General features: G+C 47.3%; 1 protein-coding gene across 2 annotated transcripts in view; it reads right to left on the bottom strand.

The window, feature by feature from the left end:
- Positions 1-14,130, bottom strand: part of SLC39A11 (solute carrier family 39 member 11) — a 221,063-nt gene that overhangs the window by 152,681 nt on the left and 54,252 nt on the right. The gene's annotated exons all lie outside the window — the stretch shown is intronic.

Genomic DNA, 14,130 nt, shown 5'->3' with positions numbered 1-14,130 from the left:
CAGAAGCATTATAAGAAAGATGGAGGGATTGGAAATAAGCTTTCCAGTGGTCTCTTAATGTAAGTAGCTGTGGAACATGGAATAAAAATAGACTTTAGGGTCTGGATAATGGGTGGCCAGGTGAAGTCAGGCAATTACACAGCTGAAAATATTGCACAGAGCTAGCAAACTGCATTTGGGAAATGACTCCCCTGACTCAGAGACATATACACCACAGCAAACATCTCTGTACCTTCCACACTTGCTAGCAGGCCTGAACTAGCATATCGCTCCACTGAGTTTAATAAGCCTGACAGGCTAATGAATCCTGGCTAAATCAAACTGGTGCCGAGCACAGAAGCCAAGCTGTGAGGGATGCGACACTCGTTTCTCACTGGCCGGACGATCAGTACAGTCTGACATGCTGTCCAAACAGATTGACGGGCCTGGTGAGAGGGGTCGTGGGTGGGATCTTTCAAAGTCGGGGCTGTCTTCTGAACTCACGCTGCTGGGGATAGAGAATGGCTCCGGGCTCCGGAGAACAGCCCAGTGCCACCGGGAGAGAGCTGGTAAGATCCCCCCATTCATTTCAAATGGCACATCCTGTCAGATCCATGAACATTCCCCTGATCCCACCCCAGGCTGTCGGCGTATGTCTAGGTGGACTTGTACAGTCTACGCTGAAGTCCACGTTGCCACAGCTTCACTAATCTAGTATCCGAGCCAGCTAAAGCTAGCTCAGGGATGTCCACACGAGCTGCAGTCACGCCCCGTGACAGCAGTGTAGACACCCCCTTCCTTACAACAGCCAGCAGCTCACTACACAGGACTGTTTTCTAGAGCAAACAGACAGGAACCAAAGCAACGTCTTGGGCTGCGTCAGCTTCCCTGAGCTAACAGGCTTACAGGAAAAGGCACTACCAAGAGAGGCAGAGCCTTTGCAATTCCCCGTAGCACCCAATCCAGCTCCTCAGTGTGGTGCGTGCGCTGTGGGAGGGAATCCATCAGGGAACACTTAAACCCTGGCTGATAGATGGACATGAAAGAGCCCATGGCAACTTCTGCAGACCGGGAGTCCCCCAGCAACACTAACTGGATATTTTATTATACCTCAGTCCCTATCAAACTTACTCTGTGTTCTCTTCACTGCTTAACACCCCTGCCACAGCTCAGGAAACGTGGAAGCAATTCATCCCTGTCGCTCTCCATTTAAAAAACACCCAAAGGTCCTCTTCGGCATGAAAGGCACAATGCAAATGTATTGTTGCTTTGTACGAGTTCCTGTAACTTAAAACGGCCACAAGATTTAAACAAAAACAGAAAAAAAAGATCATTGCTGGGCTACGAACGTGTAGGACACACTTCATCCTGGAGAGCATTAGAGAAAGCCCAGAAAACGAGGATGCATTGACAGAAAGGCCATGAAAGATGATACTTGTGTCCTGCTGTTTCGTGCAATATTTAAAGATGCCAAGAGGCATTTCACATGCATTAATTTATAGAGATTTTGATTTTTTTTTAAATAATCTATGCAACATCTTTCCCATTCCAAGGGCTCTTTAAAGCTGTGATTTGGGATACAGACAGTTCAGCAGCTCTGCAGGCAAACAAAGAAGCTGTATGCACTCACTAATAACCCACACACAACTTAGGATGCTGTTTTACTGAGAAATGGAACGAAAGGGCAAAGACATCTGATTTAACCCTGCCTTGTTTTGAAGCAAGCTATACCTGAAAATATCCAGCTCAGCTGTTCAATGCAGCACCTTCTATTCCCAGCTAAAAACCTCTTTCCTGATAATTGGCAGACAAATGCTCTCACGATCTAGCACTACCTTGGGGAGGGAGGGAGCGCTGAAAAACAACTAGTTGAGAAGTCATTGTGCTGATGGGTCACAAAGTTCTGCTTTGGCTCACTCTTCCTAGCAATAACTTAAAGCATGACATGTAAGAAAACAAGGTCTCCTGCTCCTGATCTCAAGTGGGGATTGAGCAACGGAAAACAGATGAACTAAGCAAAAAGGATCCTATACTCAAGCTCCCGTAGCAATAAACTAGAGAACAGCAACAGACGCTATATATGCACAGAACTCTCTTCAGATAGAACTGTCTGAGATTTTCCTAAAGAAGAAATTATATTTAGCTGGGAGAGATTCTGCTGGGAATCTTAACTGGCTGAGTTTGGGAGGCTTTCCATGTGACTTGAGGGCATTTGTGTCTGTGTGTCTACGTAACGCCAAAACGTTTGAACGTCACATCCTATTGCAGGGCTCAACAAACCCCGGGCGCCAGGTCGCCATAGCGCCTAGAAAATTTAAGTCTGGGACCTAGTTTTTTTCCGGGGGGAGCGGCCATCGTGCTCCAGCCAGGGCGCCCCGGCGCTGGGCCCACGTTATGGGAGAAGGGCGGTGGGGAAGGGGCAGGGCCGGGAGGGGAGAGCGGCTGCTGCGCTCTGGCCAGGGCATCCCGTCGCTGGGCCCATGTTGTCTGGCTCCTTAATTTTTGGGCTGGCTCCTAACTCCGAAGCAAATTTGTCGAGCCCTGTCCTATTGGTTCCAAAGTGTCCAGGAATGATAGAACCCTATTGCTTCCAAAGTGTCTATGGCCAGAACCTTATTGATTTGGGGGTGGCGGCGGGGGGCTGGAACATTAAGAGTTGGGAAACGCGGAACACATGAAGGGGCTGCCATCTGTTGATGGCACCCATTAACACCTCCCAGCATTATAACCCTCTTCACTCTCCCAACAGAATTTAACACATGGACACCCAGAGTGACAGACAGAAGAGAAATGATAATAGGGGAGAAGGAAGGAGAAAAAGGAGGTATGGAGGTGTGCCACAGAGCCCCTGGAATGGGGCAGATTAGGGGACCCTGAGAAGGGAAAATGGGAGGAATTGCAAGGAGTCCCTGAAATTGAAGGCGATGGGATGGTTGCACCCAGCTAACTTGTGGAGGGCTGCAGGAAGGCCTGGTGGGTGCGATAAGCTCATCTTACACAAGCTACCAAGCGTGCAACCCCATTAGTGGGTTAAATCCAGAGTGACTCCAGTGAAGCCAATGAATTACTTGGTGTAACAGTGACACTGGGTCCAGTGTATATAGTAGCAAGGAGCTCAACGTGCATGTATGTCAATTTTCCTTCTTCAATAGGAATTAAAGGCTAGAAATGTTAAAACGCAAGATGGCACAGATCACCGCTAGCCATTTAAAGCCTCTGCGACTTGGCATTAGAGTTTTCTTAAATCGATTCTAAAACAGCCAGAGGCACTCATCTTTGGTTCATTTTGGATTTTGCTGGCTAGCCTCGATGTGTGTGATACGCGGCAGTGTGCCAAGCGCAGCAGAGTATCAAGTGTGGTGCGAATGTGTCGACATGATTCTGAATATATTGGAACCTTCTCAACCAGTAAATGTTACGTTTTGCATAAGGAGCCCATCTATTATGGAGGTTGTAACCCCTTAATGAATATTTCATTCACATATGCCAGGGGCCTGCTGAAAACGATTACAATGAATCAGAGGTTTTTTACCACTGCCAAGATTGTCCTAATCATTCCCCGCCCACACACACACACCACGCAGGGGGGTTGGACTATATGACCTCCTGAGGTCCCTTCCAATCCTAATATTCTGGGCCATCACCTTGCGCTAACACACAGCAAGGAAAGAAGAGAATTCACACGGTGAGCTTTTGCAAACCTCTGACCAAGTCCACTTCAGACACTGCGCGCTCTGCAAGGACTCCCTTCTCGTTCCCCCCAAGCCAACAGCAGACGCATATTACAACAAATGGGTGCGTCTACACTGCCATCGGGAGGCGCGATGGCAACGCACGCAGACGTACTCCAGCTAGCTTTGATCTGGCAAGATCAACACGAGCTTGAGTAACAGCAGCAGCAGCGAACCCTGGGCAGCACAGGCTGGCCTTGCCCACCGGGACCTCGGGTGCGCGCTCCAGCAGCAGCCGCTGCTCCTGCTGCCGCAGCTCAACTGCTGTCACGTGCTATAATCACTGCAGCAAAGACATGCCCGAAGGGGCCCACAGATCAAGACTCTTCCAGTTTTGCAGGTCGATCCCCGCTGGAACAGATCACTGCATTGCATTCCTGTTTCACTCAGTCCCGCAGGGTGTCCTGGTCACTCCAGAGCTGCCCGGTCGTGCCAGGACAGCATGGTTTTGCTGTGCTCCGGAACAGCAGCTCCTCCAGCAACTGAACTGATCCCAGTCCTGGGGCTGGAGCAGACGGAGGCCCAGTGAGGGGGAAGGGGAAAGAACACACGTGGATGGGGTGGGAAGAAGCATTAAAGACGGGGATAGGATGTGAGGAGGAGGAGAAAACATGGAGACTCAGCACTGGTGTGCTTCTTCAAGCCAGCCAGTGCCAGGCAGGAGGCAGCACGGTCTAGTGGTACAGGGATCAGACTGTGAGTGTGGGGATTTGGTTCTAATCCTAGCTCTGCCACTGCCCTGCTGAGGGACCTTGGGTAAGTTACTTCCTCTCGCCCTGCCTGTTTCTTCTCCCACCCTTGGTCTACCTTGTCCGGTCAGACTTAAATTTTTGGGGTAGAGACTGTCTCATTATGGACAGCGCCCCGTACAACAGGGCCAGCTGCAGCCTCTGGGCACTACAAGGAGCAAAATACTGAACGAAGGAACAACAGGGAGGGGAAAGAAAGAAACCCAAGAAGGCAGACAAGGCACAGGCCAAGGAGAGGAGCAGTATCCGTGGTTCGGTGTGGAGTGACAGGTGCTAAAAGAAACAGGTTGGTGGTATGTATTCTACAGCAAAACGGGGGCAAGCGAGGCAACGTACCCCGCTTTTAAGAGAGGTTTGTTGGGGGTTCTCAGGATTCTCTCTCCCCAGCTTGTAAAGATCGAGTGGAGGAATAATAAAGAAGAGAGGAAGGAAGAAGTCTGAACTGGACATACGCCGGGGCAACACTTCTCAGGGCTGCCGGCTGGGAAAAGAAAGCTCCCATCACCCTTTCACACTCCTAGCTGCAGCTGGTCAAATCTACCAGAGTGCCACTTATTATTTGCCCTGCAGCAGCGCCAAAGAGCCCCCTTCACAGACCCCACTGCGCTAGGTGCTGTACAAACACAGAACGAAAAAGACATCCCTGTCCCAGAGCGCTGCTGCCATTGCTAATGACAGTCACATGGCAGCAGAGCCCGGAAGACGACAGCAAAACAGCGAAGAGAATCCAACCCATCCTCCTAGGGCCGTTAGCCCTCGACAGCACCCAGCGCTGTTTTCAATGCGAGCCAGGGCTTTCGCACTCCGTGAAACATTCCATTTGGCAGGTGACAGGCAGAAGACACGTCGGTCTTCAGAAAAAATAGTCCTCGCGGCCAGCAGTCGCGGCTGAGCTAAGAGCTCTGTGCTGTGTGCCCCAGACCAGACCACCTGAACCAACGATTCATGCCAAGGCCGGCAGAGAATCCAACACAGCAGCAAAAAGCCGGTCAGACGCGCTAGAGAAAAAGACAGCGAGTTGGCAACGCTGAATTGGGCCAATATGGGGCCTTCCAGCTGTGCCCGCGGCAGACACCCTAGATTCCCCATTACATTTCACAAAGCATCTCTCCCAGCCTATTGCCCTCTGCCATCTTTATTCCTCTTTGCTGAGCCGGCCTGCTCTCTCTTCAGCCTCGTCTCCACTCGGTCTTCTTATGACCTGTAGGGAGCGTTAGCAGAGAATGGGTGTACAGGACTTTACTGCTATGATGCCCAATCCTGCTGGAGCAGGCGACACAAGACCCTGGTAACACACCTGTGCCCCAGTCTATACCAGTGCACCCCGCATTACCACCAGCACTGGTAATGCTGCACTGCTGCCAGACACACAGTGCAAAGCAAGTCTGTGTGTAGATAACCCCCTGCAGGAGAGCAGACTGTAGAAACCAACCAGAACCAGAAAGAAGAGACTTTCTGAACGTTTTCAGCTCAACTGCCTGCAGCCGCACAGAAGGGACGCAATCTGCCCCAGCAGAAGGTTGTTACAATGGGAACATTTTTCTCCTCTCTCTCCAATCACAGAGGGGGGAAAAACATAAAGGGGAATCTGGTTTGGTTTTATAGGATCACCCTGGAAACGGACTGCAATTTGAAATCTTGAAAAATCAGTGGGACAAAATTCTGCTCTCGGTGTAAATCCAATGGATTTACCATCTAAACATAGCGTATTCATCACATTCAGCGAAGATCAGTTAGTATAATTTATCACTGTGAACTGCCTTTTCACAGAAGGAAGCGAGGGCTCCTGTAGGAAGGATTTTGTGTTAAGTCTTGGCAAAGTATCGCTAGAAAAGAGTGAGACACCGACCCGCTAAGGTCACCGTGTAGTTTCCGAGTGTGTCTTAGTCTAGCTTCAAAACGTGGATAGGAGTCTTCCATTAACCCACTCTACATGCACCTCTCCCAAGAACAATAAGGGCTTTGAAAAGCCAGCATACAATTAAGTATTTCAGAAATTACCACTGAAGGACAAGGACCTACCAGCTGTATTGACTCAAGTCCCAGACACACAGGAAAAGCTAACAGTCTTCGCTTGCTTCTGCTGAAGCTAATGGAAGTTCTTAGGCAGCGGACAAGCCAGGATTTAGAAGAGACAGGAGAGAAGTGGGTAGATTTCAGAGGAAGGAGTTCACAAGGAGACAGCCAGGTAACATATTGGAGATATTAATTAGTTCCCTAGGAATTAAAACTCTACTGCTACTTGGGGCAAAAATGTGCATCCCAGAATTCAGTTCCCCGCCTTCTCTCAGGTGGTTAAAGGGTCTCTCCCGCCCGCTCGCCCATTTACCTCATTCCTCTTCTTTTATTTCACTAGTTCCTTTCCCCCCATTTCTTCCCCTCTTTCCTCGCAATGTTACTTACAGAGTTTTGCCCAATATATTGAGAGATTTAAAAGGTGTCTTAGGTTAGCAAGGGAGGGCTCCCTGGCTTGTACAGTCTGCTGCCCAGGTTTAGACTGAAAATGGTTTGCTTTCTGAGGGCTGGAAGGTAAAAGCAGAGAGCGCTAAGAGAGAGGGAAGGGAGTGACCCAGGTCAAACCCAGACTTGTGAAACTGCTTCATGCTGAGCCCTCTGGAACGATGCCCCCCCCATCGTACTCACCCTGCCTGGTGCAAATGACAGCAGCCGACCCAGTTCTTAGCGACAAAGAGAGGCCAATGAAGGTAAAAGGCAGAGTGCATAAAACCGTAACTCGACCCATCCTAATGTATCGAACAGAGACTTGGCCAGCCACCAGAAGAGAAATCAGTACGCTCCATGGAAATGAAGGCGTTGAGATGTTCAAACAGTTGGACACTCCATGAGAGGAAATGATATGAAGTTATAAGGGACTGAATGCAGGTTGCTTCAACTGAAGACAACTTGAGGAAGACGAGGTTATGTTGGCATGGCCACATCCAGCAGAGATCTAAGAGCTCCATCAGTAGGGTGGCTCTTGCAATTATCATGGACAGAAGACAACCAAGGGGAAGACCAAAAACTCAAGAGTTTATGCACCTGATATCAGCAGACCTCAGAGGAGCCAATCTGCACAACGGCCTGGCACACGATCATGCGTTTTTGAAGAAGGCTATAAAAAGTTGCCAATAGAGAAATGGCAAGAAAGAAGAGAAACTGCATAACGCAAGTAGAATGGACTATGCATGGTCACCAAGATGACACATCGAGATTGTATTCACTGTGTCGTGCAGAGCGTGGGACCCAAGGTCAGGAGACCCGAGTTCTAATCCCCGCTGTGCCGTTCACTCCCTACGCAAGCTTAGACAAATTACTTCACTGCACTATGCCTCAGTTTCCCCATCTGTAACATGTCCTGAAATCCTCAGATGAAAGTTGCCGGGTAGCTCTGCAGCTGATTTTATTGAGCATTTTACATTCACACACACGTTATATGTGGCAGGATTTTTTTTTTTTTTATGGATCCCTCAAGCCCAGCACTTTATTAAATAACCAGTTTTATGAGATTTCATTTCATTCCAAAACACTCCTATCCCCATGTGAATTTTGTTATTAAATGTCTACATAGAAACATCAGTAGCATTGTTCAAATCATGCTGTATCAAAAGTAAACTGAGTCATTAAAATGAAAGCTCATTCCCCTGGTTAGTAGCGACTTAACAATGTCGCAGTGTACGATGTAAGGAGAGAAGAGCACAGCATCCTTGTGATACCGGGAGGAATTAATGTCCATTTTACAAAGAAGGAAAACTAGTGGAGAGTTTAGGGTCCCGACTGAGCAAGACACTTAAGCATGTGCTTAGAATCACAGAAACATAGGGTTGGAAGGGACCTCAAGAAGTCATCAAGTCCAGCCCCCTGCACTGTGGCAGGACCAAGTAAACAGAGACCAGCCTGACAGGTGTTTGTCCAACCTGTCCTTAAAAACCTCCAGTGATGGGGATTCCACAACCTCCCTGGGAAGCCCATTCCAGAACTCAAACTACTAGAAAGTTTGTCCTAATATCTAACCTAAACTTCCCTTGCCGCAGATTCAGCCCATTACTTCTAGTCCTGTCTTCAGCGGACATGGATAACAACTGATCACAATCTTCTTTATAACTGCCCTTCGCATATCTCAACACTTATCAGGTCCCCCCTTGGTCATCTTTTCTCAAGACTAAACATGCCCAAGTTTTTTAACCTCCCCTCAGACGTCAGGTTTTCTAAACCTTTAATCATTCTTGTTGGTCTCCTCTGGACTCTGTCCAGTTTGTCCACATCTTTCCTAAAGTGTGGCACTCAAAACTGGACACAGTACTCCAGCCAAGGACTCACCAGTGCAGAGTAGAATAGGACAGTTACCTCCCACGCCTTACACAGGATACTCCTGGTAACACACACCCCAAAATGACCATAGCCTTTTTCACAGCTGTATCACACTGCTGACTCGTACTTTGTTTGTGATCCACTATAACCCCTAGATCCTTTCTGGCAACTTATTCACATGCTGAAGCACCTTGCAGAATCAGGGCCTCAGTGAGCTGGCGAGGACCACAGGGGGAACCAGTTTTAGGACCCAGGAAAGTTCCCTTGACTCTGCTCCTAAATCCCATGAACCCTGGAATTTCTCTGCAACTAGAGAGTTGTGTTCAGAGCAGATCGCGATACCTGTCTCTCTCGCTCTCTCTGTTCCTCTCGCTCACTTTAAATGAGGGAGTCCCTATCAAGAAACCACCTCTCAATGCTGCTTCTGTAGGAGTCACCATGTTTATGTCAGTCCACTCCACCGCTGAGAAGCATTAGCCATCTGTGTGGTGAATCCCATCTGCAGGGTTGCATTTGAGGCACTTCATAATCTTTCTAGTTACTGGCCTAGCTACTTGTTCACTTATGCAACTCCTCACCAACTTCCCAAGGGAGAAATCTGTGCAGGCATGGGTGCACGTCTTCTCTCACACTCACACACACACAGCAAATTAGCGGCCACTTTAGCCTGTTGAATGATGACTCCTGATTCGCGAAGTCAAGGTTTCAGCACACACCAGGCTGATTCACATTCCCTCAAGCTGACAGCTCCTCTCTGAAGGCAGGGAAACACTCTGGGCTCCTAACGTGGAAATTATATTTGACATTTAATTCTGGACCCTCTGGGCGCTTCGGTGTAAGAGCCTTCGGTGCAAGGCAACCGGCACCAGCCAGAAAGCACTTTGTTTGATATAATGGATGTTTCACCTACAATATTATAGCAGGAATAATTGAAGCAGGAGGAATAGAAAAGACTAAGGGACTGGCTGGTGAGAAGCATCACCCTCCCACTCTCTTCAGGCATCTAATTGGGAGTGACATGAATCATCCTGCGCTGGAAAACTGTAGGAAACAAACATCCTCTCACTGTTAATATATCGTTTCTATAGCCATGATTCATGGCTCAAATTTTTAGACACGGTGCTGTCTGCAAATCCTTCCTGAGACCTAAAGAAGAGCACAGCCTAAATGTAGCCGTGACTTATGGGGGGCAAATTCTGGCCTTAGGAGACCTGAGCATCCAAAAACTGCCGACAGAACCGCTCCACCTACTGCACGCTGACACCAAACTCAGCGGAGCTGACACTCCACAGGCCTTCCTGTAGAAGGGATTTCCATCACTAGGTGTCTATGAATCAGAGGAGGAGGGGGGGGGGGGGGGAGGACAGGGTCTGCATGTTTCAGCATGGCTGTCCCTAGGCACCAGCCCACGTTGAAGTTACTTGTGTTCCTGGGGATGCCCAGGGAAGGCAGACTACATGTGCACATTCAGTGCTATAGCTACATGTGCTATAATCAGTCAGTGTGTGCTGACACAGCTTGCTCTTCTTTCACAGGGGAAAGCATGGAGAAGGCAGACATGAGCAAAATAATCTGCTGCTGGAGTAGACTTTCTGCTGGAGTAGACTATCTGCTTTATCGTTTTCTAAGAGCTCCCATTGCGAGCATTTGGGACACTAAAAATTACAGAGTTGACATTCAAACCATGAGCCCAAAGGCTCAGGGGGAAAAAAAATCACGTCACTCTGAGGACAAAAACAACAGCAAGGAAAGCACAGTCTGAAACAGGAGGCGCTGCTGAAAAGGAAGGAGCGGCCAAAGAAGTACTGACCTGGCGAGAAAAGCCTCACACAGGAGTTTTGAAGAAGACCAAAAAGATGAAGATATTCCGAGGTGGGGGATGCTGAAACATGACCTCGGAACTGAGCAGAGCCTACTTGCTACTCTGACCGGAAAACAAGGACGAGTTGGCTGAATTCAACCACCCTGGAAGAATAGAAATCAAACACGCATCTCCGGTCAGGATCATTACACTACTTCTGCGGTTCTCGGGAACACCACTGCCAACGGGGCTCCTACTGCTATTTTCTATCCTTCAAGAGACTTCACACAGTGAAGGGTATTTCCCTTCAGTGACCTGAACCCTTCCACGACCTCGAATGGAAAGATGTCTACACCACGAAAATCAATTCAGAGAACTAACCTAAAAGGTTTCAAACAACAGGCTAAAAACCTTCCGTTCGGGACCTCTGTTTCATGCCATTAACCAGTAAATTAAGGAAGCTGCTAAAGCACCAGAGATACATCAGCCTTGGAAATCCACAAGAGCTCATGGTTCAACAATCGCAGCTTGACCAGCAGTGGAAACCAACAAGCAGTGGGAAAACCAGGTGGCGGTAAGCGATCTGAAGATCAGATCCTATGGGCCTATCATTTCCAGAACGGCAACTCTAAAACTATTTGATTTTATGCATGACAGCGGATCCTAAGAGAGGATTTTACATTGCATTGGCTCTGTTGTAAGCAAACAGCATAGATTACAGAGGCCAGGACGCTATGGGCAAGCAAAGGCCAAATTTAAAAGAAGAGCAGTGCTGCATTTTGCTTCAAACTCAGAAGTGGGCCCATGTCACCAGGTACCGGCTCTGATTCTGCCCCTCCTCCTAACCCACACAGATGCATCTCCACAAACTCCTGTGCAACCAGGCCACAGGAAGGACATGCCAGGGCTGGGCTGAGGAGCCAATGCATTTTGGCACGTACACCACCTGAACTGACCCTACACACCCATCTCCTGCTGGGTCAGAGCAGAATTGCCGTGGGTGCAACGCACACCCACGCAGAAAACTTCCACAGGACGTAAGTGGTGCATGGCCTTCGGGCTGCCCCTCTGCACAGGGCTGAATTTTAACCCTATGGGGGCGTGCTTCTCATGATTTCAAGGAAAACACACCGACATTAACACAGCCTCTGCAGCATGGCTGTGCACCTGGCATCAGGAGATGGGAAGGGAGAAGCAATTACACCAGCCTCATGTCTGGAGACTGAATCAGGCCTTGACTTTGGTATGTCGTTAGCAGTTATTAAGCCTGTATGTATATCCCCCCTTGCGTTAACACTCCGAGACTAGAGACATGCATTTCGCTGCACTTCACGTCTGCTTGATATAGAACATAGGCAAAAGGGCTCCAAAGGAAATACACGTATTTTAAGCACTGCTTTAAGTAGCTGATACTTTTTTGTATCGATCTCTGCAGCTGCACCGGTAAAAATGAACGCTGGCTGCTCTTTTCCCACATGCAGCAGCTTATAAAACTGGTTTGTAGAATTGCTTCTGCTCATACCAGAAGATGGAAGGGTCAAAGCATTGTCTGTATGAGGAGAAAGATGTTGTTCTCACTTGGGGGGTAAATAAAACACAGATCACACATTTGCCAAAGACTCAACAGAGCTCAGTCCAGATGGCATCCACTCCCATCCCACTCATTCATCCAGTGGGAACAGCATGCAAACAAGGGGACACAAAGGCAACAAGGAGCCGCCTCTCCACTTTACTGAAAAGTAGGGTGTAGCCTTCACTGGACTTCCCCACTGCCCCCCCAATCTTCTTTTACGTAGATCTAGGGTAAATCTTCCCATTTAGCCAGCAGATTCATTGACTTGAAGATTCCTGTTGGCTAAGCGTGACTGGGGCATAATTTGGGCCTGATCCTGTGAGCGCTTACACTCATGGCAGTAAGTCAAGCATGTGCATACATCTTTGCAGGATCAGGGCCTTGGTTACATAGGATTGGAGAGGCTTGAACTTTCATGCTTTTTCAATCAAGTCAATATCCGTCTCCCCCCTCCACTCATCACTACCACCTTACACTTTTTAAGTCAATTGCAGAACAATGCAAGAGGTGCGTTTTTTTGTTTGTTTTGTTTTGTTTTTTCAGCTTGGTTGTTGGACTTTTAAAGTTAAATTAATAATTCAACAGTGACTATGTCAAAATTTACATTAGGCTAGAAGTGTCATTTAGATTAATAAAATACCCATTATGTGCCCTGAGAATTTTCACAAGAACACAGCTGGTAAGTTCTGGCTGGGTTTAGGGAAAGCTGCTAATTAATAAGTTGCTGTCTGTCTCTATTTGCAATTGGTCTTCATGGCAATCACACTGTGTCTTGTGAAAATAGCAAGTTCACTCAAACAAGCAAAAAAACTAAAGAAAAACATCACTGAAGAGAACAAAAGGGTATTGATTTGTTGCAGTTCTTTAAAAAAAAATTCCCCAGAGAGAGCAAACCAACAGTGCATAATGGAAAGTTTCTGTTCTCAAAATAATTTCCATGGTTTTCATTTACAATCAAGAGCACAGAAGAGAGTAGCTCTGAATTTATAGAAAGATGCATGATTATTTTAAGAGTGAAATTAAATGGCAGTTGAGACATAAAATTGTCAGCATGCTAAATGCTCCAAAAATAATGATAGAATTATCAACTGGGCAGCTGCAGTTGGGGTTTAATTCTGGACTTGTCAAAGGAGCTTAAAGACACAAGGCACCTAAATCCCATGGTAACTAGACACTTAACCCACTTGGGCTCCTTTGCAAACCCCCGGCTAAAATTTTAAAACGTTAGAAGCACTCTGGTTCAAAACAGTTTTTCATGAAGAATGTAACTACATAAAGAAGACTAAAACCTCATCTAAGAAGCTAATTCAATTCTTTGCAGAAAGACTCACTTCTTTACTTGATGTGCTCCAATCTCCATACTTGGCAGTGAGAAACTGGGGTAGTAGCTAGTGTTCCAGATACGCTTAAACTCAAGAAAAATATAAAAGCAGCAAGACTTTTTCACTCGCCATTTAGCACACTACATTGTTCTGCCTAATGAAGGCACACAGTAGTTAGAGAAGGAAAATCCTATCAGATCAAGTTCATCCTCCCACAAGGGAAGGAAACAGACCCCCAGTTGAAGATGCAGCAAATATTATACAGGTGCAACACTTTTCATTACAGTGCTGGACAAGCACTGAACACACACACACCTAAAACTGGGATGCTTTAACATGCTTTCAGATTACAAAAATCGTATAAAACATTCCCACTGGTTTTTAAAAAACTGTTAAAAAGAATCAGATATTCTCCAAGACAGGACATTTTATTCCACGTTCTAACAGCTAGAAGCTCTATTTTCCCCCAGAATAAACCACAACGTGACCATCAGTCATGGCCCATAACTGCGGCAAACCATCACAAGGGTCATTATAACGGGATGTATACAATTTAGCGTGGGTAGGCAAGAGCGACCTTCCACTCCTTCACAGCTGGAAAATTTCATCTCAAGGTAAGTGAATTTCATTTCACTGTCAAATTAGATGTCTAATTATTAATAATCCA

This window comes from Emydura macquarii, unplaced genomic scaffold, assembly GCF_026122565.2.
Source record: "Emydura macquarii macquarii isolate MOO-44397 ecotype Brisbane River unplaced genomic scaffold, CSIRO-AGI_Emac_v2 contig_1230, whole genome shotgun sequence".
NCBI classification, from domain to species: Eukaryota; Metazoa; Chordata; order Testudines; family Chelidae; genus Emydura; species Emydura macquarii.
The sequence above is the reverse complement of the archived record's forward strand: the minus strand, read 5'-3'. Positions and strand labels throughout refer to the sequence as shown.